At 30.7% G+C, this 27942-nt stretch overlaps 2 pseudogenes; both read left to right on the plus strand.

Annotated features, from left to right (window-relative positions):
• Positions 1-27942, plus strand: part of LOC122135431 — a 189959-nt pseudogene that overhangs the window by 47463 nt on the left and 114554 nt on the right.
• LOC122134576 overlaps positions 20640-27942 on the plus strand; it is a 77287-nt pseudogene continuing 69984 nt past the window's right edge.

The following is a 27942-nucleotide window of genomic DNA, read 5'->3' on the forward strand; positions in this document are numbered from 1 at the left end:
TTAAAAATTCTAAATACCAAAAAGAGGAATTCCTAAAAACTAAAAGAGAAATTATTTAATTTTATTCACTATGTTATATAAAAATAGTGCTTACCACATTATTAGCTATTTAAAAAAAATATTCATTTATTATATTTTCCAATTACCACATATAATATTAGTTTTACTGTGATAGATGACTTTGGTGGTGCCGCCCAGCCGTAATCACGGCTCCTCATGATTGGTTTGCTTTAGGACTCAGAGATAATGAAACAATAAAGGCACTGTTGTTATTTTCAATAGGCTGTAATAATCTAATCTCAGCTGCTTGACCCACTGATGCTAGAACTGGAAGAGGCAGTGGGTCTATATTTGTGATTAATTGTCATGAGCTCTTGCGTGTCGGGAGTGTGAGCACTTACCCCGTCCTTGACCCCGAGCCCAAACACTCGTCGCCATGGCAACAGAGGAGAGCGTGGATGCGGATGCGTTCCCTGGAGTCATAGCATCATATGAATGTGTCATTAAATGCCATTCACATCCAATAATATCATTTTCACCTCAGTTATTGGCTTGTTCACTTAAAAAAGAAAATTTAAAACCTGAAATATCCTGGGGAATAAACTTTTAAAGATTCCTGTGTATAGACAGAAATGGTATTTTTATTTATTTTTTATTTTTTAAATAGTGCCATTACTTGTTTTTAGTCTTATAGAAGGCTTTATTACTATATATATATTAATTAATTATTATATTTATTAATTAATTTATTATTTTATTAATTTATTAATTTATTATTTATTATATATAATATATTTATATATTGTTTATTTGTCCTCTTATAATGTCTCTTCCACCAAAAACCATCATAATTTAGACTATTATTCAAAAGTTTGGGGTCAATTAGATTTTTTATGAGTATTTTATTCATGAAGGATGCATTAAATTAATAAAAAGTGACAGAAAAGACATTTAGAATTTATAATGTTACAAAACATTTTTATTTTACATAAATGCTGAACCAGAAAATGAAAAGATTTTGAAGAGAATTTTGCAAAGAAAATTCATTAAAGAATCCTGAAAAAAAAAAAAAAATCAGTAAAAAAAAAAAAAAAGTTTAGCTTCACATCACAGGAATAAATGACATTTTAAATATATATTACAATAGAAAACAGTTATTTTAAATTTGAAAAATATTTGACTGATTTTACGGATCAAATAAATGCAGTTTTAAGTTCTTACAGTCAAGCAAATTCAATAAACACTTTTTGAGTCATTTTTGTGCTTACAGTGTTTACATTATTTACTAACCACCCACAGACCTGATTAGCACAATTCGTTCAGTGAATCACGAGTCAAATAAACAGCATGATTCATTGTTAGTGATTCCCTCCAGCGAACTTTCATATCACAATGAACTCTTTTGTTAGAAAATATCAAAAAACTTTCTCATGATACTTAAAGTTTACTTCTTTCATATTCATGATGTTCAGCTCATGATTGTGTCACTGTAAATCATAATCACGGTTTCTTCCACTTAAATCTTAAAGGATTCGCCGTCAGCTCAACAGAAAGATGTTTAGGCATCTTACGACAGCATTTAAAGAGACAGTTCACCCAAAAACTTAAATTATGTAATTTACTCACCCTCAAGTTTTTACAAACCTATACGAGTATTTTTCTTGGGTTGAACACAAAAAAAAAAAAAATATTTTGAAGACTGTTTGTAACCAAAACGTTGCTGGTAGCCATTGACTTCCATTGTATTTTTTTCCCCTCCTATGGAAGCCAATGGCTACCGTCAACCGCTCGGTTTCCGACATTCTTCAAAATTTCTTTTTTTCTGTTCCACACAAGAAAACAACTCAAACAGGTTTGTAAAAATTGAGGGTGAGTAAATGATGACAGATTGTAATTTTTTGGGTGAGCTGCAACCTCTTTAAAGCGGGGCTGCATTTCGGTTAGCGGTTTGAGATGAGTCTCAGTGAGCTGTGCTGTGATGAAGTGCTTATTGGCTTGTTATTTCTCGTTGGTCCTTTATGGCTTTATTTCCGGAGCTTAACAGGCCGCTTGTCCTTGAAACGGGATGCTCACAGAGACGTCAGATGGAGGCCGCTGCCAATACGTCAAGGAGTTTGTTTGGGATGTTGACAGGAACGCGAGGAGCCACTCCTGGACTTCATTAAAAAGCCAGACCGATGACGGCCTTGAAACGCTGATAAATCATAAAATGCTCCACCACCCTCCGAAATACCAGTTTCTAGGGACACAGAACAGAATCGTAATGCAATAATACCTTTGCGCCGTTCTAGGCCTCGTCACCATATATGCTTAGCAGAGATCAGTTCCCGGCCTGTGTGATTTAATTCAAACAGGATGAATAAAAGAGAGAATGATATCTGATATGGAAACAAAGCTGCAAAATCCAGACGACTTCATCCCGTCCCAATAAACCAGTCCAACTTAAAGGGATAGTTCACGCAAAAATAAAAAATCTGTACCACTTTTACTTCACTCTAAATGTATGGTTTTTAGACCCATGATGGTCACTTTCTTCTGTGGAAACACCTGAAATAGAAAAGGGCATTAAAGGGCCAAAAATGACTGTTGTTTCCCAAACGGGGAATTGTAAGGGGTTTATAAGTTGATGAAAAGCTAGCAATTACTTTATTTTCTGATTTAAAACACACACTCAAATGCATGCACACACACACACACACCCACACACACAAATAAGTTGCATCAGTGTATGTTACATTATTACATTCATAAATAAAGTAAAACGAAACATTTACAAAATTATTAAATTATTAAAAAAACTTCAAATTGAATTTCCCCCCCCAGAAAAATTAAATTAAATTAAATTAAATTAAATTAAATTAAATTAAATTAAATTAAATTAAATTAAATTAAATATATTGTAAAAGCAATCAAAATAAAAGTTACTACAAAAGATAATTTTTTTATTTTATTTTTTATTGTAATTTAACATTTTATTTAAATATTTGTAAAAATTTAATTAAAAACTTAATAATGGTCATGTGACCATTAACCGAGAACCAAATGTGCTAATGTGTTGTTAAATTATTTAAAAAATTTACTTAAAAACTCAGGATGACTTTAAATATGAATACTTAAATTTCCTAACAAATAATATAAAGGTATTTGGTTGAGAAATAAGTCTGAATCTCTGTATTGTGTGTGAATTTATGTTGTTATTTTACAAAATAATTGTACGGTTCTGTTCTTGACAGCATTAGATCCCTACATTCCGCGTTATCTTTATGGAAAATAGTCCCCTTTAAACGACTAAAAAAAATCCTCTTTTACATTCCACGGAAGAACTAAAGCCAATCAGATTTTAAAAATATATATTTTTTTTAATTTTTAGAAACATTTTTTGGTGAACTATTCCTTTAAACGACTAAAAAGTACATCATTTGATTTGTTTGACGTTTTAATTTTCTCCCTTTTTTGTCTTTCAGTTGTTTTTATGCACATAACTGTAATCTGATTCTGCAGGTTTCTAACTGAATTTATAAAAGTAGGCAATCTGCAAGCTCTCCGAACGTTCAGGGTCCTCCGCGCTTTGAAAACTATTTCAGTAATCCCAGGTCTGACCCCCACCCTATTCTCCCAACTGCTCCACCACCACCACACCAGCCCATCATCATACCACCATCATACTCTACCCTTCCCACGCTGTGTTCTCCAGTTCATCTCTTTCCCGGCAACTTCCCGACATCCTGCTTCATTCTCCGCTGTGTTGTTTGCTTGTTGTTGGGGTTGTTGTCATTAATCCTGTGTTCCAATTCTAAGCTTGTTGCAGATATGTTGCAGTTTGTGGACTTGGGCGAAATGTCTCAAGCGGTCTGGACATTCAGGGTCCTGCAGACACCTGAAAACTATCTCAGTCATCCCAGGTGAGAGGCCGCCAAACGCCAAACCCTTGCGGTGCTAATGGATGACCAAATGACCCAAACACATTTCCAGCACTTCCAATACACTCTTGGAAACATGGAAATGCAGAATGTAGGAAATGAGACTTTTGAGATGGGCACCATGACGATTAGACAGCAAATCAAAGAGAAAAAAGCAGCCTGTTTGCCCAGCTAACAAAACAGATGTTCTAAGAACGTTGTGCTAACGTTCCAATTACATTTTGAAAGCATTATTTCTAAGCGTTCAGTTTTAAAACCCTTTGTTTTTTCTTGGTTACATGAACATTCCATTTGCGAACATCATAGGAATGTTACATTTGAATGTTATCTGAACATTCTAAAAGTTGTTACATTTAAAAAAAAAAAAGTCCAGCTAAAGCCTTTCATGGGAATGATGTATGACTAATGTTCTTTCTAATGTTTTGAGAGAGCATTATTTAAATCAGATAAAATTACCTTTTAGGAAACTTAGTAGGCGATTCTGAGGGCGTTCCCTGTTAGCTAAGGTAGCGGTTATGTGACTGAAACCTCTAAAACCATTAAACCAGACCAGCCTGAGCTGTAGAGCAAATTCTGGCTTGTTTTCCAGCAGGTTTAATGATATTTCCATCTCAGTGGAGTGCAACAGTCTGGTTCAGGAGTAAAATTCCCATTACAGAGAAACTACATTACCCATGATTTTTAACAGTAACTCACAGACCTACTGTGATCTACAAAGCCTACGAAGTCATCCGTTCACATTATTTCAACCTGTTTTTTAAGTAATAACAGCTGAATTTGTGTTGAGAAACTACATTACCCATGATGCCATACAGAAAATTCAACCAATCAGAGTGTTGCATTAAAAGAGCTCCGCCCACTCTCTCCTTCTCTCTATATAATTGTAATGGTATTGTATTTATTAATGTAATGACCATCTTTTAGTAATGGTTTTTATATTAATCTCATTTTATTTTGATTTTGGATTGTAGTTCACACTCACAGTCTGAGGATTTTCAAAACACTTTTTTTTTGCTTCAGATAAAGTTTGCAGGGTTCTGAATCACTGTACTTAGCTTCTGCTTGGTTTGGTTCATGGCTCATAACTCTTAAAAAAACAACAACACTATTTTCAAATCCCATTTGGGGAAAATGAATGGAAAAAACTAGACGGACACTTTTGCACTCGAGTACAGCTGTTAAAATATTTAATTAACTAAGGACCTCCAGGTGCAACATGTTGTATTGCAAGTCGATCACACATCGGGGTGGAAGGATCACCTTTTACCTTCAGCTGTCAGCTCAGGGTTCAGTTAACTCACTCCAAAAGTCTCATTGACATGTTGAAGGCATGGGTAGCTGTAGAGGAACACCAGTTGGTCCTGAAGAAAAGTGCATGTTCTTATTCCACAGAAGCGTATATATATATATACACGTGAAACCGAAAAACACACACATTCTAACACATATGTTATCAATACATGTGTATTCCTGAACAAAAACATCATCTTATTACACAAAACCTCCTGCTGTGAACTGTCACATTTTGTGTGCTTCCCGCACCCACAAACATATCTAAAGACAGAGTGCTGTGTTTGTGGTTTAATGTGGTTTGACGGATGCTTTAATGTCATAAGATGTGATTCGGGGTCTGGCAACATTCAGAATTTGAGAATCCTTTTAAAGGAATACTAGAATTCCAGTGTTCATTTGATTCGAACAGGCAAACAGAAAGCTGAATTTGATTTGGAGGTATACTGAATTAAAAAAAAAAAAAAAAAAAAATCAACAATCATAAAGCAAAGAAATTATATTATTTTTATATTATATTATATATGTAACATTATTGTTTACTTCAATTTGGTGGTTCAAAAAAGTAGTAAAATTATATTTTTTAAATTTATTATATTATTTTTATATTATATTATATATGTTGTTTTATTTTTTATTTATAATTTTTCAATTTTATTTTTATTTTCATGTTTTTAAATTTCTTCCCACTTTGTCAGCTTAAATAAAATACGCATCATATTGAAAAAGTAGGGGTGACATGGAAAATATATAAAAATGGGTAGTTATTAAAGATAATAAAACATTTTTATTATCATTATTCATTTTATTTTTTGTTAATTACTAAAAATTATACTTTTTTTCATTTCATGTCACCCACACTTTTTCAACACAATGTTAAAAAAAATTTTTTTTTAAATTATATGATAAATAAAATAAATTCAAATAAATGTAAAAATGTAATTCTTATATATGTATTTTTTTTATATGTATGCACGATGCAACCAAATATGTCTAATATCTGAAACTGTAGAAAATTTATTTATTTATTTATTTAATATATTCTAAATTCTCAAAATTGAAAAATTTAATCTGAATTTAACAGGCTTTCTCAGTTCAATTCTGAATGATGCACAACCCTGATGTGATCAAAAAAAATTAATAGTTAATTTTTAATTTTTTAAAACATAAAATAAAAATAACAACATAAAATATCTACTTCAGCATCACCATATCCCAGTCCCGAACACAACCCAGGCCCTAAGACCAAGTCGGTGAAGAAGCTGGCAGACGTGATGATCCTGACTTGAGCGTGGTAGTCTGGCGGGTCTTCTGCAATGTAGTGTTGAAACTTCTCGCCGACCTGCGACTGCTTCGCATGGGGAACCTCGCGACGAAAATCGCGTCCACTTTTTCCACACACACTGTCATCTCAACACGCCGCATGCGGCTGGAATTTCAACTTTCAGCAGCACTTTCTTCTGCGTATAACGGGCCTGGTCCTCGCTGGAGGACTTCATCACTAATGAAGGTCAGTGCAGCTCAGATATAACGTCTGAATGCTTGGTGGAGATCCACACACATTTGAACAAGAGCTAGTTTCCGTTTCATACATTACAGGAAGATAATGTGGGTGGCGTGTGGCCGTGCAGAACTCACCTCTGATTCCACTGTGAGTGGGTTTTAGCAGGTTTCAGGTGGTTTCTTACTGGTCCAGGTCACAAGAGTTCACCTTCAAAGAAACTGAGAGCGGAGGAGAAATAAAAACAGACATAAATAGTTATTGTACAGTAACAGGAGCTCAGATCAATAGATGAGAAATGTTCGAGGTCATTATTTAATCTATATTCTGGTTTAATCTGAAACTCAAGAGAGATTTGGAGTCATCTTTTTTTTTAGGAGAAACATATAAGAAGTGGGATACTTTAACAAAAGTCTCATTACTGAGATATTAAAGACATATCATTTGTAATTTGTTTTTCTCTGGATAGAATAATCCAGTGATATTTTAGGATTATTTATATACTATTACAGTATTTATTAATATTTTGGAAGCTTTCTATTTCCATTTATCAAATAGTTTCAATTTATATTTCTTTCAGTTTATTTCAATAATTTAGATACTACAAATTTATATACTCCAAAAAATTTAAAGAGAATTTTTTTTTTTTAAATTATTTTAAATGATGTTTTTGTTATGTATATTTATTAATTAATATTTATATTTTAATTTTAATTTATAATTTAATTTATTTTTATTACTATAAACATAAACACTTAAAAATAAACATCTCTAATTAATTCATTTATGCTTTTTTACATTTAATTTTAATTATATTTAAAAGTTTAATTATTTGCTTTTGTCATTTTTATTAATTGTTAAGCAAACATTTATATAAATTTATAAAACTTAATACTAAAAAAAAAAACAAAATTATTTTAGCCATAATTTTTAATTTTTGTAAAAGTTTTTTTTTTTAATTGAAGTTTTCTCCATCTAATATTTTTTGTGTATTTTGTTTAATTTTATAGTAACAAAAACTTTTTGAGAAATTTTTACATTTTTAAAAAGTTTTTAGAAAAACTTTAAAAAATCAGAAATTAAATTAAATTAAATTAGGAAAATTAAATTAAATTAAATAAAAAAAAAAAAAAAAAAAAAATAAATTAAATTAAATTAAATTAAATTAAAATTATGACCAGTCTTAAAAAAAAAAAAAAAATAAAAAAAAAAAAAAAAAAAAAAAAAAAAAAAAAAAAAAAAAAAAAAAAAAAAAAAAAATAAAATTTAAATTAAATAAAATTAAATTAAATTATTCATCTGATTTTGTTATTTAATACTGGTGATAACTTAATTTAAATCTGAAAATTAAGACTGATGACTAAGACATTTGGCTAACTGCTAGTTATGTTTATGCAACTGGTTATATAATTATATTTTTCCTACTTCTTAGAATTTAACTTTGATTGAATAAACACCTGAAAACCACCAGTTGTGTGAATCACCTGAATGAACCATGAAGCACGCTGATCATAATTCTACAGCTGAATGACAATACCGTCAGAAGAGCGACGTCAATATGCAAGTCAGAAGCGATGATCTAAAGATGAAATTTAGTCTTTTTGGTTAGTCTCATTTCATTAGAATAGCAATTAGGACAGCTGGCACTTTCGAAAAGTTGACCCATAGAGCGCCAGATGTAGGACACAGACAGAAATAGACAAGACGCTTTCTCCTCGAGTGCTTTGTCATGGTTTGCAAAACATAGAGAACCTCTGAATTTAAACCTTTATTAGTGAAGATCTGATGGACACTGGTGGCCTATCAGCCGTAGAATCGATCAAAGCCGATATATTCAGGCCCATAACCTTTCCTGCGCCACACAGGAGAAGCATTTAAGGTTATGCTGAAACACAGAATGCCAACAGCTGGATCGGGCCGCGTGCCAAACAACGTTTTCCCTCCGGCCTCCGTCGCCCAGCGGCACTCGAGCCCGAGAGAGCGAAAACGAGAGCAGATAAAACCCTCGGACGGATCGCGAGCCGCGTAACCCATCAACCACCCTCATATGGAGAAAAAACAAAAAAATACAATCCTGAAACGAAAACACGGTCTATAGCTTTCAGTTTCTGAACATCCAGATTTATTGACTGCAAGGTTGAGATGCTGCCTTTCAAACTCAAGCTACTAGAACAGCTACATTCGAGTTGCACACTTTTAAAATGTCAAATGGAAGCTGTTTAAGTGGCAGATAGGTTTTAAATGCTTGACCCTGGAGCACAAAACCAGTCTTAGAAAGTGTCAATTTTGTGAGGTAGGATTTATACATCATCTGAAAGCTAAATAAATAAGCTCTCTCCATTGATGTGTGGTTTGTTAGGATCGGAAAATATTTGTCTGAAGTCTACAACTATTTGAAAATCTGGAATCTGAGAGTGCAAAAAAAATCTAAATATTGAAAATCATCTTTAAGTTGTTTAAATGAAGTTCTTAGCAATGCATACTAATCAAAAATTAATTTTTGATATATTTACGAATAGAAATTTACAAAATATCTTCATGGAACATGATCTTTACTTAATATCCTAATGATTTTGGCATAAAAGAAAAATGTATAATTTTGACCCATACAATGTATTTTTGGCTATTGCTACAAATATACCCCAGAGACTTAAAACTGGTCCGGAGTCACAAATATGTAACTATATAGTTATATTTTTTATATTTAGGATGATTTGGGAATATTGTGTTGAAATGTTATTTTTGATATTCTAAGAACATTAAAATGTTTTTATTGTTGTGATCAAAATGATAGTTAAAAATTACAAAACATTTCGTAAACGTTCTAATTTTATTCAAACCAAATCATAACGTTATTTAAAAGTTATTTAAAAGCATTTTAAAATGTCCAGTTTTTTTTGTCATGATTAGAATGTTATTTAAATGTTACAAAATATTTCTTTCAGCATTCTACTTTGCTTTGCTCAAAACATAGCATTATTTAAATGTTTACTTTTTATATTCTAAGAACATTGGAAATATCCAGTTTTTTGTAGAACATTATTTAAGGTTGATAAACGATTATTAAATGTTCTACTGATTTTCATGTTGGCAAATATAATTTTATTTGAATGTTTGTGCAATATTCTAATATGTTTTTTTTTAACATTATGAGAACGTTCATGTACTAATAACGTCATAAGGATGTTCCGAGAAAGTTGTTTTGAAAACATTTTGACAAATGTAAATAAATAAATAAATAAATAAATAAATAAATAAATAAACTAGAAAACAACCTAATTTATCTGAGATCAAAGAACAGTAGTGATTTATTTAATATTTTGCATTAAAGGACTGGAAAAGCTACAGCATTTTCATCTTTTTAAGATTTTTTTTTTTCTTTTTTTTTCTGTCATTTTAACCCTTTGAGGCATGACGACATGTAACTCAGAATTAATAATTTAGAATTATTAATACCATATCATTAAACGTGGAATTATGATGCTCTTGTTTCAAATTTTTTAAAAACACAAAAATTTAAATCATTAAGAGGGAATTTATATAATATATATAAATATCATAAAACTAAAAAAAAAAAAAAAAAAAATATAAAAAATTAAAAAAAAAAAATCAAAATTACAAAAACTAAAATTAAAATACCAAAAAAAAGCTGTTTCAAAAAATCTATATTTACTATAAGAGTATATAAATAGTATAAACATTACTCAAATTAATATAAATATATATTTTAATAAAAATAAATAATATTTTTGTTATGGATCACAGGGTTAATGAAAAATGTTGTTGCACAGTTGCTACTTTTATTTAGTTATTAAAAAACACTGATTGATTACAACACATGAACACATGAAAATGATGAACAGAAACACTACTTTATCTGTATTTTTCAAGGTATGGTAAATCAGAAAGAGTAAAAAACATTTGACTGATTTTTATCTCAGATTCTATTTTATTTTTTATTTTGATCTCCCAGATAATTTCTTCAAAGTGGGCCAGACCAAGGATGCCTTAATATGTGGGAGCATAGAGTGATGCTGGGTGAGTTTAATGCACTTTATGACTGGATTATGAGTGAGAGTAATTTTCAATTTTGGCGAATTGGTTAGCTGCTGCGTACAATTCATATTCTGGGCTCATCTGCTTTCGTTTCTATATAGTATGCATATTCAAAGAAGCTGTATGCTGAATTTGATCTTTTAATATGTACATTAAGCATTTATTTAGTACATTCTTGCTGTTTTTAGTAACTCCGTTACTGAATTTTACCTTCAAATGTGGCTCATCCAATCAGAATTTAGGGGCGGAGTTATGCATGTTATAAAAGGTAAAACTAATGACTTCCAGAGTTGGAGGTGTTCCTGTGCAGCAGCTGCTGTAAAGGGCTGTGATGGATGTCAGAGATGTGTCTGACTCAACAGAACCGCGTGTGCATGTACAGTATGAGTCAGTGGCCTTGACTAACTCACAGCAACCAGACAGACGCCAATCAAGCCCTCGAATCGAGAGGAACGTGTCTGTGTGACCTGCTGTGAACTGCACATCTCTGACTCTTTCATTATATTAAGACAAACAAAAAAATCTATTGATCAGTTTTTATTATCAGCACGATAATGCATAATGCCATCTGTTTTAATCTAATGGATTTCAGTAAACAAGAATCAATTAACAAACAAGACATGTCAATAAAAATAATAATAATAATAATAATTATAATATATAAAAAAAAAAAATCTACTAGTATATATATAAAAAATATTATAACTAAATACTCAGGAAAAAAATAAATAAAAACAATTGTAAAATAAATAAATAAATAAATAAATAAAAACAAATTGCCTTTTATCTACCAGAAACTAATTGGATAAAATAAAAACTAAATAAATAAAAACTAAATAAAAAAATACCAGAATTGATTCATTTCATCAACGGGATTATTATAGTAAACTTAAAACTAAAACCATAAACATTACTTGTCACTAAAAAAAAAAAAATTGCTGATAAAAAAAAAGTGAACAATAATATAAATAAATATATAAATCATAAAAATTTTAGAATAAAATAAAATCTAAAAAATGTAACTTATTTTATTTCAGCTTGTATCCAAGGCAACATTCATCATTTTCATTTAGTTTAACTTGATGTACTAAAATAAAAATAACTTGAACTAAACCTGAAAAAAAAACAAAAAAAAAAACAACAACAAAATTTAAAAGACTTTGACTGAAATTAAAACGACAACAGAAAATAAAAATTAAAAAAGCATTAATAAAAATATATTAGTATCTAAAAATAACTACTAAAATAAAATATCTAAAATACTAAAATAGTTGCTTCAAATTTTGTTTCTGAAATGACAAATAATACAGATTATAATAATAAAAGCATCACAAATAATAACATGCATTTCTAATAACTTACGACACAAAAAGTGTTTTTTTTTCTGGAATAATGTGCTCTTATGAATCATGTACCGTAAGAGAAACATAAATATATAATTTAGTTTTAAACTGAATGGTGACTAAGTACATAAAAAGGATGAAGGGTTTACTTTGAAACAGTTTTCACCAATAATTACAGAGAAATTAATTGAATTAAACGCGGAACACCAAACATAATTTTTTACAGAATAGTTGATATGTATAAATGAGAATCTATACACAGTTTTTAGAGTCTCAAATCTGATCATCAGGATCTTTTGAGGAGCGTTTGTTTCCAGAAGCTTTACTTTCACTGTTCCTCAGCGGAGGAATGATCTTCACAAGCCTCCAGAACATCTCACATCTTCTGAGGAGCCTTTATTTCTTCATCTCTCAGTCACTGCATTATATGTTCGGATCATTTACATCTCATCTTACTGAGACTGAGATATTATCTGAGATATAGAGTGACGAGTCTGATATTTATATCATTTTATGTAAGTGTCTGCTGCACTGTTATAAAGATCTCATTGACTCACATTACAAGCATCAGAATATCATCTAAGCTTTTGGTGATATAAATACCTCAACGCTGCGCAAACTGCTTATGTTTGCTAAGTCTCGGTCTCTGAATTAAATTGAGCTTTTCCTCCATCTTCTCATTATATCAGACTGTATATACATAAAGGTTCAGTAAACTGTCTTAATAAATAAGTAACTGTTGTTGTATATATCAGGCTTTACAAGGTTAAACGGCATTAATAATAATAATAATAATAATAATAATAATAAAAAAACAACAACTAAAAGTATAAAACCCATATTGTTACCAAAAAATACCAAATACCAAAAAATCTATTTGTTTTGAATATAGATTATTAGTGGTGTTTAACCCTGTAAAGCCTGACATATCAAACAATTGTAAAAAATAAAATATAAATATATATATCTATGTAGTCTAAAGGTTAAACTAAAACTGTTCCATTAATATATAAAAAACAGAAAAAAATTTTAAAGTTTTTTTGGACAGTTATTTCATATGTCAGTCTTTACAGGGTTAAACTCCACTAATTATTAAAATATGATTAAAAAAAACAAATAATGTTTTTAAATATATTCTGAGTTATAAGGTTAAATGGTTCCATTTAAAAAAATATTAAACACCAGTAAGAATAATAATAATAATAATATATATATATAGTCTAAGGGTTAAATAAAATGTTTTAGCTGCAAATTTTAGATTTTTTTGTTTTGACAATTATTTGATAGGTCAGGCTTTATAGGGTTAAACACCACTAATAATATATATTCAAAACAAATAGATTTTTAAAATTTAATTTCTTGTCATCCTTTATCGGATTAAACATCACAAATAATACAATACAATTAAAAGAATAAAAAAATATAATAATAATAAAGTTTTATCCAAAGATGATGTTGGTTTTAAAACAACAAAACAGCATACAAAAAAAAAAAATTTGTTTTGTTCCATCTTAACTTTAAGAGAAGCAAAGAATAAAAAATCAGCAGCGGTGTAATGGACTTGGAGAAATCGTGATCCCTCTGCTGCGTCTAGGATTTCTCTCCACGCTCGCCGTTCGTGGGATTTGGGTGGGAGACTTCTGGCATGTTCTGGTCTAAGCGTCTGGAAAGTTAGTCTCCATCGCGGCAGATGCTCTGCTCTGTGAGAATCAAAGGAGAATAACATGATCTAAAGCGAATGTAATCGATCACGTGTATTCAAAATCCAGGCATTTTTGAAGTGAGAATATTGAACATGTAATGGAAACGTGCAGGGCGCTCGGCTGAGTTATCAGGCGTGGATGTGGAAGCGTCTGCTGCATAAGGGCACTGGAGTGAATTACGACCGAGGAGGAGGTGCTGATTGTAACATATGGCCGAGCCAGAAAAGACAAAGAGATCCGTCTGTTTTCCTCAATGATAACAGACGCGTGTCCACCTCTGATAAAACAGCGCTTGGAGACGGAGACGGAGATGTGTGTGATGCAGGCCTGTTAAACGCATTCAGTTTATTCAGTGCTTTACGAGGGTCATGGCTTCACAGAACAGAAGCTCCTGAAGATGCATCAGTGTTAGGAAGCTGCTTTAATTCAGTTAAACTACTTCACAAATAAACGTTCTCAGAACATTCCAGCAAGGTTCTGTCAACATTACGAACAAACTTTCTTTCAGAAACTGTTTCTTCAAAGTTATCTGGTATTTAAGTCTTTCCCCGCCATTGACGAGTTATCTCGTCATTTAGAAGACAACGTTTCCCGCCAAAGATCTAGTTTTTACATCTTTTGGTGTTTTCACCTCGTTATACACTTGAGGGCGCTTATTACACATCTTCTGAACGAGTACAAAACCTCCGGACAAAAAAACACACGTGAACAGATGGAGAAACGAAGATTCTTATATAAACAGATTTATTAAGTGAGAAATACGCGATCATCAGCAATAGATAGCATTATAAACGAAAAATCCTGTATAATGCTACGGAGTAAAATAATGATCCAGGAAGTGATATATGGCTGTGCAAGCTTTGGAGGTGTTGAAAGAAGCATTTATCGATTTATGTTTTGATAATCGTATCTAATATTATCCAGATGTAGTTTTTGATTAAAAAAAAATTGATTTTCTCACCTTTTGTTCAAAATTATACATTTTATGAAACCTACCTATTCAAGTGTTGATAAAAAGAATGCTTTAAGCTAGAATATAAATGTTTAAAAGTAGAGGCCTTTATATTTATTTTTATTTAATACACAAACAAACACACAGCAAAATATACTGTGTTCCATCAAATTTTAGTGAAAATCATCAAAATCACTGGCGGTGGCAGAAAACTCATATAAAAAAATTCAAAAGTAACAAAAGAGTTAATAATGTTTTCAAAATGTTACTTATACATCAATCATGGAACGTTGATGTAACGTTTTTTAAATGTTACTCTTTGTTTCAGAATGTTCAGAGAACATTCAAAAGTAACATTCTCGTAGTGTTTAAGAAATGATTCAAATGAATGGTTCCATAACAATTGTATATTTTTAAAATAAAAAAAAATAACATTTTGAATGTTCAGAGAACATACGGAAATAACCTACTAGCATAACATTCACAGAACATTTTTGTTAGCTGGGTATAAACAAATGTTTGTCCAGTAACATTAATAAAACATTTGTTCAACATTGTTTGGTCTTTAATAATGTTATCAAAACATTAATTATACATTGTTCATACATGTATACATATTATTCTAAAACAAATTTTTCTAAGTTTATATATATATATATATATATATATATATATATATATATATTATATATATATATATATAATTTTTTTTAAATGTTACTACTTCAAAAGTTACATTCCCGCTATGTTTTCCAAATGTTACAATTTAACTTTCCCTCAATGTTTTCTCTAATATTCACATAACCAAGAAACATAAATACAGTAAATAAATAAATAAAAATGGGAGAGCATTTAGGAATAACATTTTCATAATGTTAGCAAAAAATTCTTAGATCATATTTTTATGAAAAGTATATTAACATATATTAAATCAAAACATTGTACAAATAAATTTATACTAAATACAACCAACAAAACCATACATATATATATATATATATATATAACATTGTGATGAAGAAAAAACCTACATAATATATATTTTAAAATATAAATTGTGATGAAGATATTAGCTAAATGCTGCTGTTTAAAAAAGGGGGTTTTCTTCTGTGCAGGGGAATCTAAAGTATTGTTTCATTTTGGAACTAGTCATCTTTTAATTTAAATAAATTTGTGACACTAAATCTGTTTTAGAAACAACACAGCTACCTGTCACTTCACAACAAGGCTGTTATAGCTAACTAAAACTTAAATAAATAAAAATGTAATGTAATAAATTAAATTAAATGAAAAAAACACAACAAAATTCTTAAAACCTTAAACTAAAAATGTAAATGAAAGCAGAAAATAAAAACTAATTAAAAATCTCATTGATACTAAAATAACACTGCTTCACGGACAAGCGTTGTTATATAATTTTGTAACGAGCTAATGGTTATAATTACAAAACTAATGGATATGTGATATAATGTCTCTGCTTTTGGCTTGGGGTATATAAAATTTTTTTGGAATCACATCAACAAGTAACCCCCTGCCCTTTAATCTACATTAGCGCTCCAGGGAAAAAGCTTTATCCCCCTGATTTTCTTGGAACCCCAAAATCTGATTAAAATGTTGTTCATGTGGTAGAAATTTAAAAGGGGTGTTAGGGGAAATTTCATTCAAAAAGTGTCTATTAATAAACCATGATTAGCTGTATTAGCTTTATTTTATTTAATGGTACTTTGAGGGCCACTCACGAAATAAAAGGTTTGCTCAGAATAGCTCAGTAATATGCAACCAAATCTGGCTTCAGACTAACAGCTTAATTGCCTTTTTAATGGTCAGATTTGTTAGTTGTCAAAAAAGTTAATGTGCAATATTATCTGCACCCAATTTTACTTAATTTATTCCTTCATTTCTGATTGTGCTTTTCACTGAAAATGAGACAAAAATACTGATTAACTGCAGATTTTTTGTTGAAAAAAAAACACATAAAAAACAAAAAAAATACACTAAAAAAACTATAAAAAAAACATTATAAAAAAAAAGTTTATTCCAGTACTTCATTTCTTCTATATATCAGAAATGAAGTACTGTATATATATATATATATATATATATATATATATATATATATATATATATATATTATATATACTGTAAAAACAAGAAAAAAAAAAAAAAAAAAACGATTTTAAAACAGGAGGGAAATAATAATTATTAAATACCGATAATTAACCGATAATATTGAGTAAATACCAATACAACCCCACCCCCCATCAATGTATTCCTTAATTGCTGAAAAAGTTATTCATTTATTTATTCCTGGAAAACAAGACAAAAATATTGATTAAATATTGTTTTTAATTAGCCGATAATACTTAGTGAATACCGATAAAACCCCACATTCATTCCTTTGCTTAATTTCTGGTAGTTTTTTTTTTTAAATATTCTATCTAAATCTATCTAAATCTATCTATCTATCTATCTATCTATCTATCTATCTATCTATGAACATACATATGAAAGTAAATAGAGTAAATAACTTACTTTTAGTGCACACTAACCAGAATATTACCTAAAGTAATATAAGGCTAATGCCTAAAGCAAATAACTTCAAAGAGGCCTAAATAAAAACAAGAAAAATAAGGCCTATATACTGTAAGCCTTGAGAGAAGTGTGTGTGTTTTTACCCTGAAAGAGATGATGTTGTTTTATTATTATCAATATGATTAATATCTCCTTATGTAGGTCGCACAGCACAGGCTCTATGTACTTGAAGTCGCTGTTCTTCCTGTCAGTGCATTTGTTTCCTTTGTTAGTTCGTTTCCCTCGGGGATCAATTAAGTGAATTAATCCAGTGGTCTTATTTTAGCCATTGTTAGCGTGCAGCTCTCTGGTCACCTTGTGAACCTGGATGGAAACCTGAGTTGAAGGCTGACGGCGTTTCAAACAGAAGTACTTGCCTCGTTTCACCTCCTCATCTGTTGTTGGAGGAGTGGACTCTCTCTCTCTCTCTCTCTCTCTCTCTCTCTCTTTCTCTCTCTCTCTCTCGCTCCGTCTGCGGCGCCAAGCCAAATAACAGATCCAGACCTCCTCCACACTCTGGGTCATTTGTCTAAAGAAAAGATTTACAACATTTATAAAACAGTATCTGGTAGGACTGGATGATATTGCAAAAAAAAAAAAAAAAAAATTTTGATGCCTTATGATGATATTCATTATACTGTATATGTTAATTTTGCTCTAAAACTTTTTTTTTTTGACGAGTTTAATTAATAATTAATTTTAAATCTATTATTAAGTCATATCCATTTTTAGGAAGATTAATAGAACGAAAAACGAAAAGAAAGAAAGAAAGAAAGAAATTTATATGTACATTTAGAATTTTATTTTTGATTATATATGGTATATATGGTATATATATATATATATATATATATATATATATATATATATATATATATATATATATATATATATATAATTTAAACTGATAATTTACCAATAAGACTAGTAAATATAGAGTAAATATATATACTGTATATGTACACACACACACACACACATACATATATATACATATAAAGAATATATATTCTTTATTTTCTTCAAAATAATATGCCCATATCCAAAAAGCAAAGAAAAAAAATATATTACAATTAATATAATATAAAAATATTTACATTTATATAATAAATAAATATTAATTTATAATATATTAATATATGTATTTGTTATATCACTCTAGTATCCAGTCAAATTGATTAATTAATTATAATTAATTATTTATTATAATTGATTGATATAATACTGTATATAAAATACATTTAAATCCATTCACTCCTAAAATCAGCATAGAAAATACAAAAAGAAAAAATTATATAAGATACTGTCTAAACCTGATATTTTCAATCTGCCCAATCTACAGAATCCAAATAATTTAAATAAAAAAACAACGATGATCGTCATGTCAATTCAAATCCAAAACTTCAACTGTGTAATTTTTCTCCAGGCAGCCAAACTCTTTCCCTGCTCGTCTATATTACTTTTCCTAAATATATCAGCATCATCTTTACACAATAAAGCATCAATGTCTCGTCATCCGAGCTCTCTTTGTGTCTTTGTACTTTGTTACTGTACTGTGTTATAGTGAGACGTTTAATCTTGCATGTGTGTCAATCCGGCCGATCGGAGCGCCATCTGATCCCGCAGCGGCGTTCGGAGATCAGTCTCCCAAAGGAAGTAACCTTGAGTCCATCTTGGCTCATAACAGCATAACAGTTATTCAAACAGAACCGACAGATTGGTTTACACACACGGCTCCAAACAGAGATTCCCAGAGTCAGTGCATCGGCCCCGGCCCCGGGGCTCCTATTCTCGGGACCCTGACAGGACAGAGGGACTCTCTAGCGACTAAAATAGAGCATGTCGAAATGCTTTGTGTCCCGACAATGCGGTCCCAGCTGCCAGTGTGCTGAGAGGGGCTTCTTTGACAAATTCTCCGAGTGACTCTAAGCTGGAACTCAATGACAACAGCAGATCACTGATGGAGACCATTACAGGATCTCGTTTACCCGTTAACATTTATAAACATCCTCAAAACAAGGTTCAGTTTAAAGCAAGGTTGCACGGGGGATAATAAGGCTGGTTTTCAGAGAATAGTTATTTACTTAAGAGTTTTAGATTTATCATTACAAGAAAAAACTATATAAGATCGTTTCTCTGAAAACAAGTTATTAGGATCTTTTCAATGAATTGATCTTGTTTTAAGGATGTTTAGATAATGTTACAGGAAAAGTAGACAAAAAAAATGTAAACAATACAATTTTTTTAAACTGTTGATAACAAAAATCTAAATATTCAAAAACAAAAAAAAAAAAAAATAATAATAATAATAATAATAAAAAAATAAACAATACAAACATTACCATTTTTAACTGTTGATAACAACAATCTAATTATTCAATAACAAAAAAACAAATGAACTTTAACAATTAAACTATTTATTACAATGAAATTAATTTATTTATTCCTTTACTTTTTTGTAATATATATATATATATAAATGCATATAACTTAACAGCTGAATTTATTCCTTCACTTCTGGAAAGCAAAAACTACTGTTTAAAGGTTATTTATTAACTTATTTATTTAATTAATTTTCCTGTTGATAAAAAAATCGAAATATTCAATAACAAAATTAAAATAGTCATTAACAAAAAAATAAAATGAACAAAAATATTCAATAACAAAAATTATATTTAACAATTAAACCATCATTTATTCCTTTACTAATTACATATTACAAACAATAAAAAAAAGACAAAAAAAAATATTAAAAAAAATTATTAACTGTTGATAATAAAAAAATTTTTTAATTACTGTTTAAATGTTGATTTTAAACCATAAACAAATAATAAACATCACTTCTGGAAAACAAGAACTACTGTTTAAATGTTGATTTTAAACCATGATGAAATAATACAGATTAAATTTTGAGTAAAAAATATTAAATATTTTAAATATTTAGTTTTGCTGTAGATAAAATCTTCTAAATAATCAGTAACCAAAAAAAAAATGCTTTTAACTCAAAACTTAAAAAAAAAAAAAAATTTTAAAAAAAAATATTCTTGTTTAATTTTTTTCGAAAAAGCCCATTTAAAAGGGGTAAAAACCAAAAAAGCGAATAATTTTGGTTTCAAAAACATTTGTTATAATACTGTTTAAAATATTGATAAAAAAAAAAGGTTTTCTTTTTTTTTTCTTTAAAACATATTTTAAACAATCAATAACAATGCTTTTTTTCACTGGAAAAAACAAGAAAAAAACCTTGATACGGGTTTTTTACTGTCAATATCGAAAAAAAATAAATAAAAAAAAACATTAACAATGGAGCTATACATTGGTGGCTTCGGGCCCGGCCGCTGTAAAAAGCCCCAATCTGAGCCGTTGTGCCCCCGGAAAAGGAAGCGGGGGCTGGTATCAGTCCCATCGGGGGTCGAACCCGACTGAAGTGGGGCCCCTGCCGTCCTTCAGGGACCCGGGCCGGGTTTTTGGGCCCGGTGCAGGGTCACCCCACCCCGTTTCAACATCCCAGTCTGCGAGCCAGCTCCCGCCTGTGGGGGCGGGCCCGGGACGGGGCCCGAACCCCTGGCGCCACCGTTACCCGACAAGGTTCAGGGCTCCCCTTTGTCCCTTTGGGCCCCTTGGACATCCCAATAAAAAAAAACTCATTTCCTGCCGCAATACGGTTGACCAGTGCAGTGGTCCCGTAGAAACCCCGTTATTCCTGTTTTCCGCGCAAATGTCCCGGGTGGTTTTTAAAGTGAGGGGACGAAACCCTCCCTAACCGCTTGACCCTTGGAGGGCTTTTCTCCCTCTTCAGACTCATGACACAAAACTACTGGGGGAAAACCTCTATATCCGCAGTGCTCTCATTCGTCCCCCCAAGCTGTTTATTTTAAAACGTTTTTGAAAAAAAGCATTTTTTTTAAAAAATTTTTATTTTTTTTTGTAAATGATGCATTGAATTTATAATATTAAATAGCATGGCTTACAGTTTTATTTAAATTTAATTTTTTTTTTTAATATAAAATTTTAATGTTTTTCCCTTAAAAAAATGTAAAATGTTATGCAGCACTGCCATTTTTGGTTTTGTAATTTTATTCTTTTTTTTTAAAAAAAAAAAAAAAAAAAATTCTATTTACAAGGCTGGTTAAATTGATAAAAAATGACATTTTTAATGGCAAAAAATTTCTATTTTTAAACAATTTGTTTTTTTTGAAATTTCTATTTATCTGTAAATACTGAAAAATAAAATATATCACAGTTTCCACAAAAAAATTTGCCCAACATATTGATAATAATCAAAATGTTTCTCAACGCAAATCAGCATATTAGGTGATTTCTGAAAATATGTGACATGAAAATTTAGTTGATCACAAATAAAATTACATTTCACTATTATCCACATATAAGCAGTTATTTTAAACATAATTTTTCACATTTTTCTCTTTTTGACAAATAAATGCAGCTTTGGGGACAGAAAAACCCCTATTTTTAATGGTAGTGAAATGTGAAATTTTTTATTTCAATTTTGGATTAAAACTCAAAATGATGCCATTTTTTTTGGGAATGTAGGAAAAAATTTTTATTCATCTGTTTTACCATGTTATGCTGTTGGCAGATTTTGAGAGTTCCCTGTAAATGATCTCAATAGGCTTTGATTGATGCATCTGTCTGTCCTTCCGAGTTTGAACAAACCACACGGTTTTCTCAGTCTGGGGGTTGTTTTTTCTTTTGAGGGGGCCCCCCCGGGGGGAAAAGGGCTTGGTTTTTTTGTGTGGTTTCCGGGGCCTTTTTACCTTGAACCTGATCCTGGCGGGGGTTTGGCCCAAAGAGGGAGCAGAACCAGGGCCCCCCCTTTGGGGAAAAGCCCGAAAAGGGAAAAGATTTTGCCCATGGAGCAGTGAAAAGGGAAAGCAGGGGCCCCGGGGTCCCCCGCGGAAATCAGCTTTTTACTCTACATCAAGAACTGCAGGGGTTTGGGAGTTTATGGAAAGCTTATTTATTTTAATCAAATGCAACATTAAAATAAATAAATCTGGTTGCACAATTAATCTGACATTGTGTTTTTTTCCCGTAAAAGCATTTACACCGGCATCTTAAAACACAGGTTTTAGATCTCTGTGCTTCTCAGCCCCGGTGAAGCAACAAACTCTCGCATGTTCTTTTTTTTAAAAAAAATTCGATTAATTTTTTACATTTCAAATTTATTTTTTTTTTAAATAAAAAAAAAAGATTTACACTTGGGAAATTTAAAAAGTGGGGTTTTAAAGTTTGTAAGTGAAAAATTTTTAAGATAAAAATAATATTATAACTTGTAAACAAAAAAAAGGGGTTATAATATTATCAAAATTAATATTGTTTTTTTATTGAAAATTGTACAGCCAAGTAAATTGCAACAGTAAGTTTTTTGTTTTAAATTTTTTTTATAAATGGGTTTAAAAAACTAAAAAAGCCAAAATATATTAATAATATAAAATAATAATAATACAAAAATTTTTAAAAATAATAATAATTGTTTAAAATTAAAACAACAAACACAACAATAATAATTTTATATAAAAATAAATATAATCACAATCACATTATATAGTTTTTTTATTTTATTTTATAGTACAGGGATTTAAAAATTTGTTTTAATTTTTTAAAATTTAGAGTTTAAAACAAATAATGATACATAATTTTTTTTGTTGTTTTTAAATAAAAAATTATAAAAGACACGTCACAATAAAAAGAGGTTGAGTGAAAAAAAAAATTGAGTCCATATAAAAATAAAATAATAAAAAAAAATAAAACACTTACTAAAAAAAAAGAAAATGTTTATTTAGTCATTTAAAGTACATTCAAAAAAAAAAACTACATTCAAAAAATTTTTTATGATTTTTTTTTTTTATGGCTGATGATAAAAAATGGTGAATGCTTGATTTAATCAACAATGTACAAGAAGTCATGCTACATTGTGATTATAACCACATTTTTTCGTCTGTAGGTGGCCAAAAAGCAAAAAGAAACGACCATTTTGGGGGGCCCCGGCTCGTTCTGTTCAGGCAAAAACGGGAGGGGGTTGGGGCCCGGCGGGAAAACGGGGGCAACCACAAATCAGTAAAGAGGGAAACCCAGGGGGGAATAAAGGGTAATTTAAACCCCCAAAAATCAAAAAAATCACCCCTCATTTGTTTATTCGGTGGAATTCCCTCCAGTTAAGTCGATTCACCCTTTTTTAAGCAAACCTCTTGTGGTGGCCCCTTCCTTACGGGCCCCGGGAGAGTCAGGTCAGCATTTAATTTCCCCCGGCCCCCAAAAAAGCTGGGGGGGATTTGCGGATGAGTTCGCAATCCGGGTTTGGGGACAGCCGGGCGCCCCCTTGCCCGGGAGCAGGAACGGAAAGGGCCAGGCCCCGCAGCCCCCCAGTTCTTCTTCCCGATCTAAACTAAAGGGGGAAGAAACTCTTTGGCCATCGATCAAAACGGCATTGGGCCCGGGGACCTTCTCCCGCTGCCCGCCGTCCATGGAGAAGGTCAAGGGGGGAGGCTAAGTTCTTTGTGTTTGATCAAAACCACGGGTTTTTAAATTGAAACAGCGGGGCTGATTTGTAATAAAACACCTTGGGGTCGGAAGGAGTCGCGGATCTGAGATGAAGAATCCTCCTGGGAAAAAAATGAGTCAGGGTCAGTTTGAAGAAAGTATCGAAAATGATACTAAATAACAAAATTTAAAAAAAAAAAAATATATTTTTTTTTTTTTTTCAAATTTTTTTAATAAAAAAAAAAAAAGTAATTGTTAGAGTAATAATAATGGTTCATTTATTGATAATTAACAAAATATGAATTAATTAATTTGACAAAATATTATTGTTAGAGTAATAATAAAACAATAATTATTATTATTAAAAATTTTCTTTTAAAAATAAAAAACAACAAAAAATATTAAAATTTTTAGTGATTAATTACTAATAAAAAAAAACAATAATAATGAAAATAAAAAATTTTTATTTTTTATTTTTATTATTATTATTATAAAATTGGGCTATGGGTTATGTGCCAAATAAAAGAGTTCTTGTTTTAAAAGTTAACTGAATTCAAAAAAAGGGTTGGGGGTTTGGGACTTTTTTTTTTGTCTCTTCTGGTTTCCAAAGTGCATTTATTTGACAAAAAAAACAGAAAAAATTTTAAAAATTATTAATTTTAAAAAAACCTTTTTTGTGAATATCTGTTAAACAATTTATTTCGGATAAATCAAATTTTTAGCATCACTTTCTTTGTCTTCAGTTCACTGATCTTCGAAACATTTAAAATTTGATTTTAAGCTCAAGAAACATTTCTGATTTTTTATATTTTGAAAAAAATTCATGTTTTTTAGGAAAAAAATTTTTCATTTTTTTTTACATATTTTTTTAAAATTAAAAATCATACATATTAAAAAAAACACTTTTTACCTAAAAAGAAATTTTTTTTTTTTCTTTTCTTTGAAGCATGCATTTTTGGGTTTTTTTCCATTTATTTATTTATTTATTTTTAAACATGGTAAAAATTTTCATTTGAAAATTTGGTCAAATTTTTGCAAACCCCAGTCATGAAAATTGCGTTTAAAACAGACATTAAGTCAAGGGTTGTGTTGTGTGAGCTCCCAGAAACCCCCCCTCTTCTTCAAAGGGCCTAAAAAGCTCCTGTGGGTGTGTGTTACAGTATGTTCAACAGTAGTCAGTTCTTCTATGCTGTCACCCCACTGAAAATGCATTTGCTCTTGCCTTTTCTGAGCTGATTTTTTTATTGGGGACGAAACGCGTGTAATGATGAGTGTACAAAAAACCTCCACCTTGCTCCTCCCGCATTTGTAAAAATTGTCTGTTGTCAAACAGAATCTTCTGAAACAAAAACCGGTTATTTTAATGCAGAAGCCTTGGGGCCAGCAAACATTATGGATTTTTTTTGTCTGACATTTTTTTATCAGATATTAAGCTGAAAGCAGCAGTAATCAAAAGGTTTTTTTAAGTAGAAATTATTGCAAAGGGTATGCTCAACAAAAAAACCCGTAAGAACAGGTCAATTTTACCCCGAAAAAAAAACTAAAAATTTGAAATCATATCTTGAAAGGGGGCGGGGGGGGGGGGGGATTTGAGATCTGTGTCATTTTGCCTTATTGATAAGATACAAGGTTAATGGGTAAAAATAATACCCTTTAAAATGATTGTATATTTAAAATTAAATATATAAAAAACCCATTATAAATTTTTCATTTTCTAATATATTATAATTTATTTTTACCAAAGCACTTTCAAAGAACAAAAGCAATGTGTCAAAGAACAACAGTATAGTATATTTTTTTATTTAATATTTTTTTAATTTGTTTTATCTATTTTTTATTATTTTTTTATTTTAAAAAATAAAAAATTTAAAAATTTAAATTATTTAACAAAACTTAAATGCATTATTATGTTAAAATTTAATAAAAAAATAAAATTACAATTATTTTATAACAAAATAGGAAATATGAAAATTTTTAATAAAAAAAAAATAAATTAGAGTATTTATATATAATATATTTTTATTTTATTTTATTTTTTTATTTTTATTTATTTTGGGGTCAAATGCATGCCATTTATTTATTTATATTATTTATTTATATATACATCTCCATTTTATCTGTATTTGTACACACATACACACACATTCAGACATATTTAACAAAATAAAAAACATGACTCAGTGTGTGCAGAGAGGTCTGTGATTGGGGAGAGACGTGTTGTTGCTATTCCTTGGAAACACAAGTACCCTTCCCAGAATGCTTGTTATCAGTGTACTCAACAGCACTGATCGAACGCCATATGAACCTTTCAGATGCTTTAAACTGCCTGCATTAAAGAGAAATGTACTGCATGTAATTAGCAATTACTTCCATCTGTTACATAAGTGACTAAATAAGTGATTTCCATAGATGCATACTTCATACATGTGAAGCAACCGGTAAAGATCTTTAATGCTATTATTATTATTATTAAATGAATTTATTTTATTAAAATATAGAAAAATATATAGAAAATTATAAATGAATAAATGAACAAACTCAACTTTGTCTCAGTTGCTTCTCATAAAATCATTTTGGAAAATTTAAACAGACACAAATGTGACACTTATTGGTGTACTGCAAGAATATAAAGCTATAAAATGAATGCAGAGCAGCTCTAATATATAAAAAAAATAATAATAGTTCATACCGAGATCTTTTGATTTTTGACTTTATTGTAGGCAAATCTGAGTCTAATAAGAGACACATGTGAGATTTCTGAGGTCTTTTTCTCATCTGAGATGCAGCACAGTCTAAGTTTGCACTTCATTCAATCTCAGTGCTGTCTAGAAAGATATTTTTGATATATTTAAAGTGATTTTCTTTCATATGGGCTTTTGAAAAAGGGGAAATATGCCAGAAATATCTGAAATTCTCAGAAAGGAAAGGAGTCTGAAAACGGTCTGGACTGTGGAAGGAGGCGGATACCCTGTTGTCTTGGGATATAGTCATGGTAACATAGCAACAGATGTTGAATAAGACACACACACACACGCGTCACACACACACACACACACACACACACACACAAACACACACAAAACCAGAACGGTTTTTTCCCCACTCGCCCGAACAGCAGGAGTGGGTTGTTCTGGTGGCCCGTGATGAAGCACTCCTCGTCTTTCCCCTTTGATTACCTGCAATCAAAAACACATTATAGAATAAAAAAGGGTCATTGTTACAGACAGACATCATATCGACTCAACGACCTCAGATAAAAAAAAAAATAAAAAATGAAAACAGCGGGTTTTTTAGAAAACAAAAGGGAAACAAGCATTTGACAAAAATGAATGCATTTCCCCAAACACCCATTATTACTGAAGACATCTGCTGCTGAGGGTTAATCGCTGCTTTTATTAGGCTTCTGTTTTGCATTAAACAGAATGGATTTTTAAATGCCATTAGGAGCGTTGTAGATTGTGTAAGGTGTGTGTGTTTGCACAGTCAATAATACCATATAAATTATTGTGTTTGCTGAGCCTCATCTAGAGACGAGAGCATCAGAAAGAATTGAGGGTGGAGCTATCCAGAACTCCTTAACAATCCTTATCCTTAACAATCACATAGTAATGCCCTGGTAACCACCTAGTCCACCCTAGCAACCACATAGCCATGTGTTTTACATCGTTCAGAGCAGTTAACAACTGCACAGCAACACTTGCAATACTCTTGCAAATGTCCGCTACACTGTAACTACTGCATGTCAACACCCTAGCAACCACCCAGTAACTCTAGCAACCACATAGTAACGCCCTGGCAACCACCTTAGAAAACCACTCAGTCACCCTAGCAACCACATAGCCATTTGTTCTACATCGTTCAGAGCAGTTAACAACTGCACAGCAACACTTGCAATACTCTTGCAAATGTCCGCTACACTGTAACTACTGCATGCCCAACCCCCTAGAAACCCCCCGGAACTCTGGCAACCACATGGAAACGCCCTGGAAACCACCTGCAACCACCCCAGTCCCCCTTTGCCCACATAGCCATGTTTTTTACATCGTAGTTAACAACTGCACAACAGCCAAACCCTTTGCAATACTTTTTTTCAAATGCCCGC

The sequence above is a fragment of the Cyprinus carpio genome, chromosome A24, assembly GCF_018340385.1.
Source record: "Cyprinus carpio isolate SPL01 chromosome A24, ASM1834038v1, whole genome shotgun sequence".
Lineage (NCBI taxonomy): Eukaryota > Metazoa > Chordata > Actinopteri > Cypriniformes > Cyprinidae > Cyprinus > Cyprinus carpio.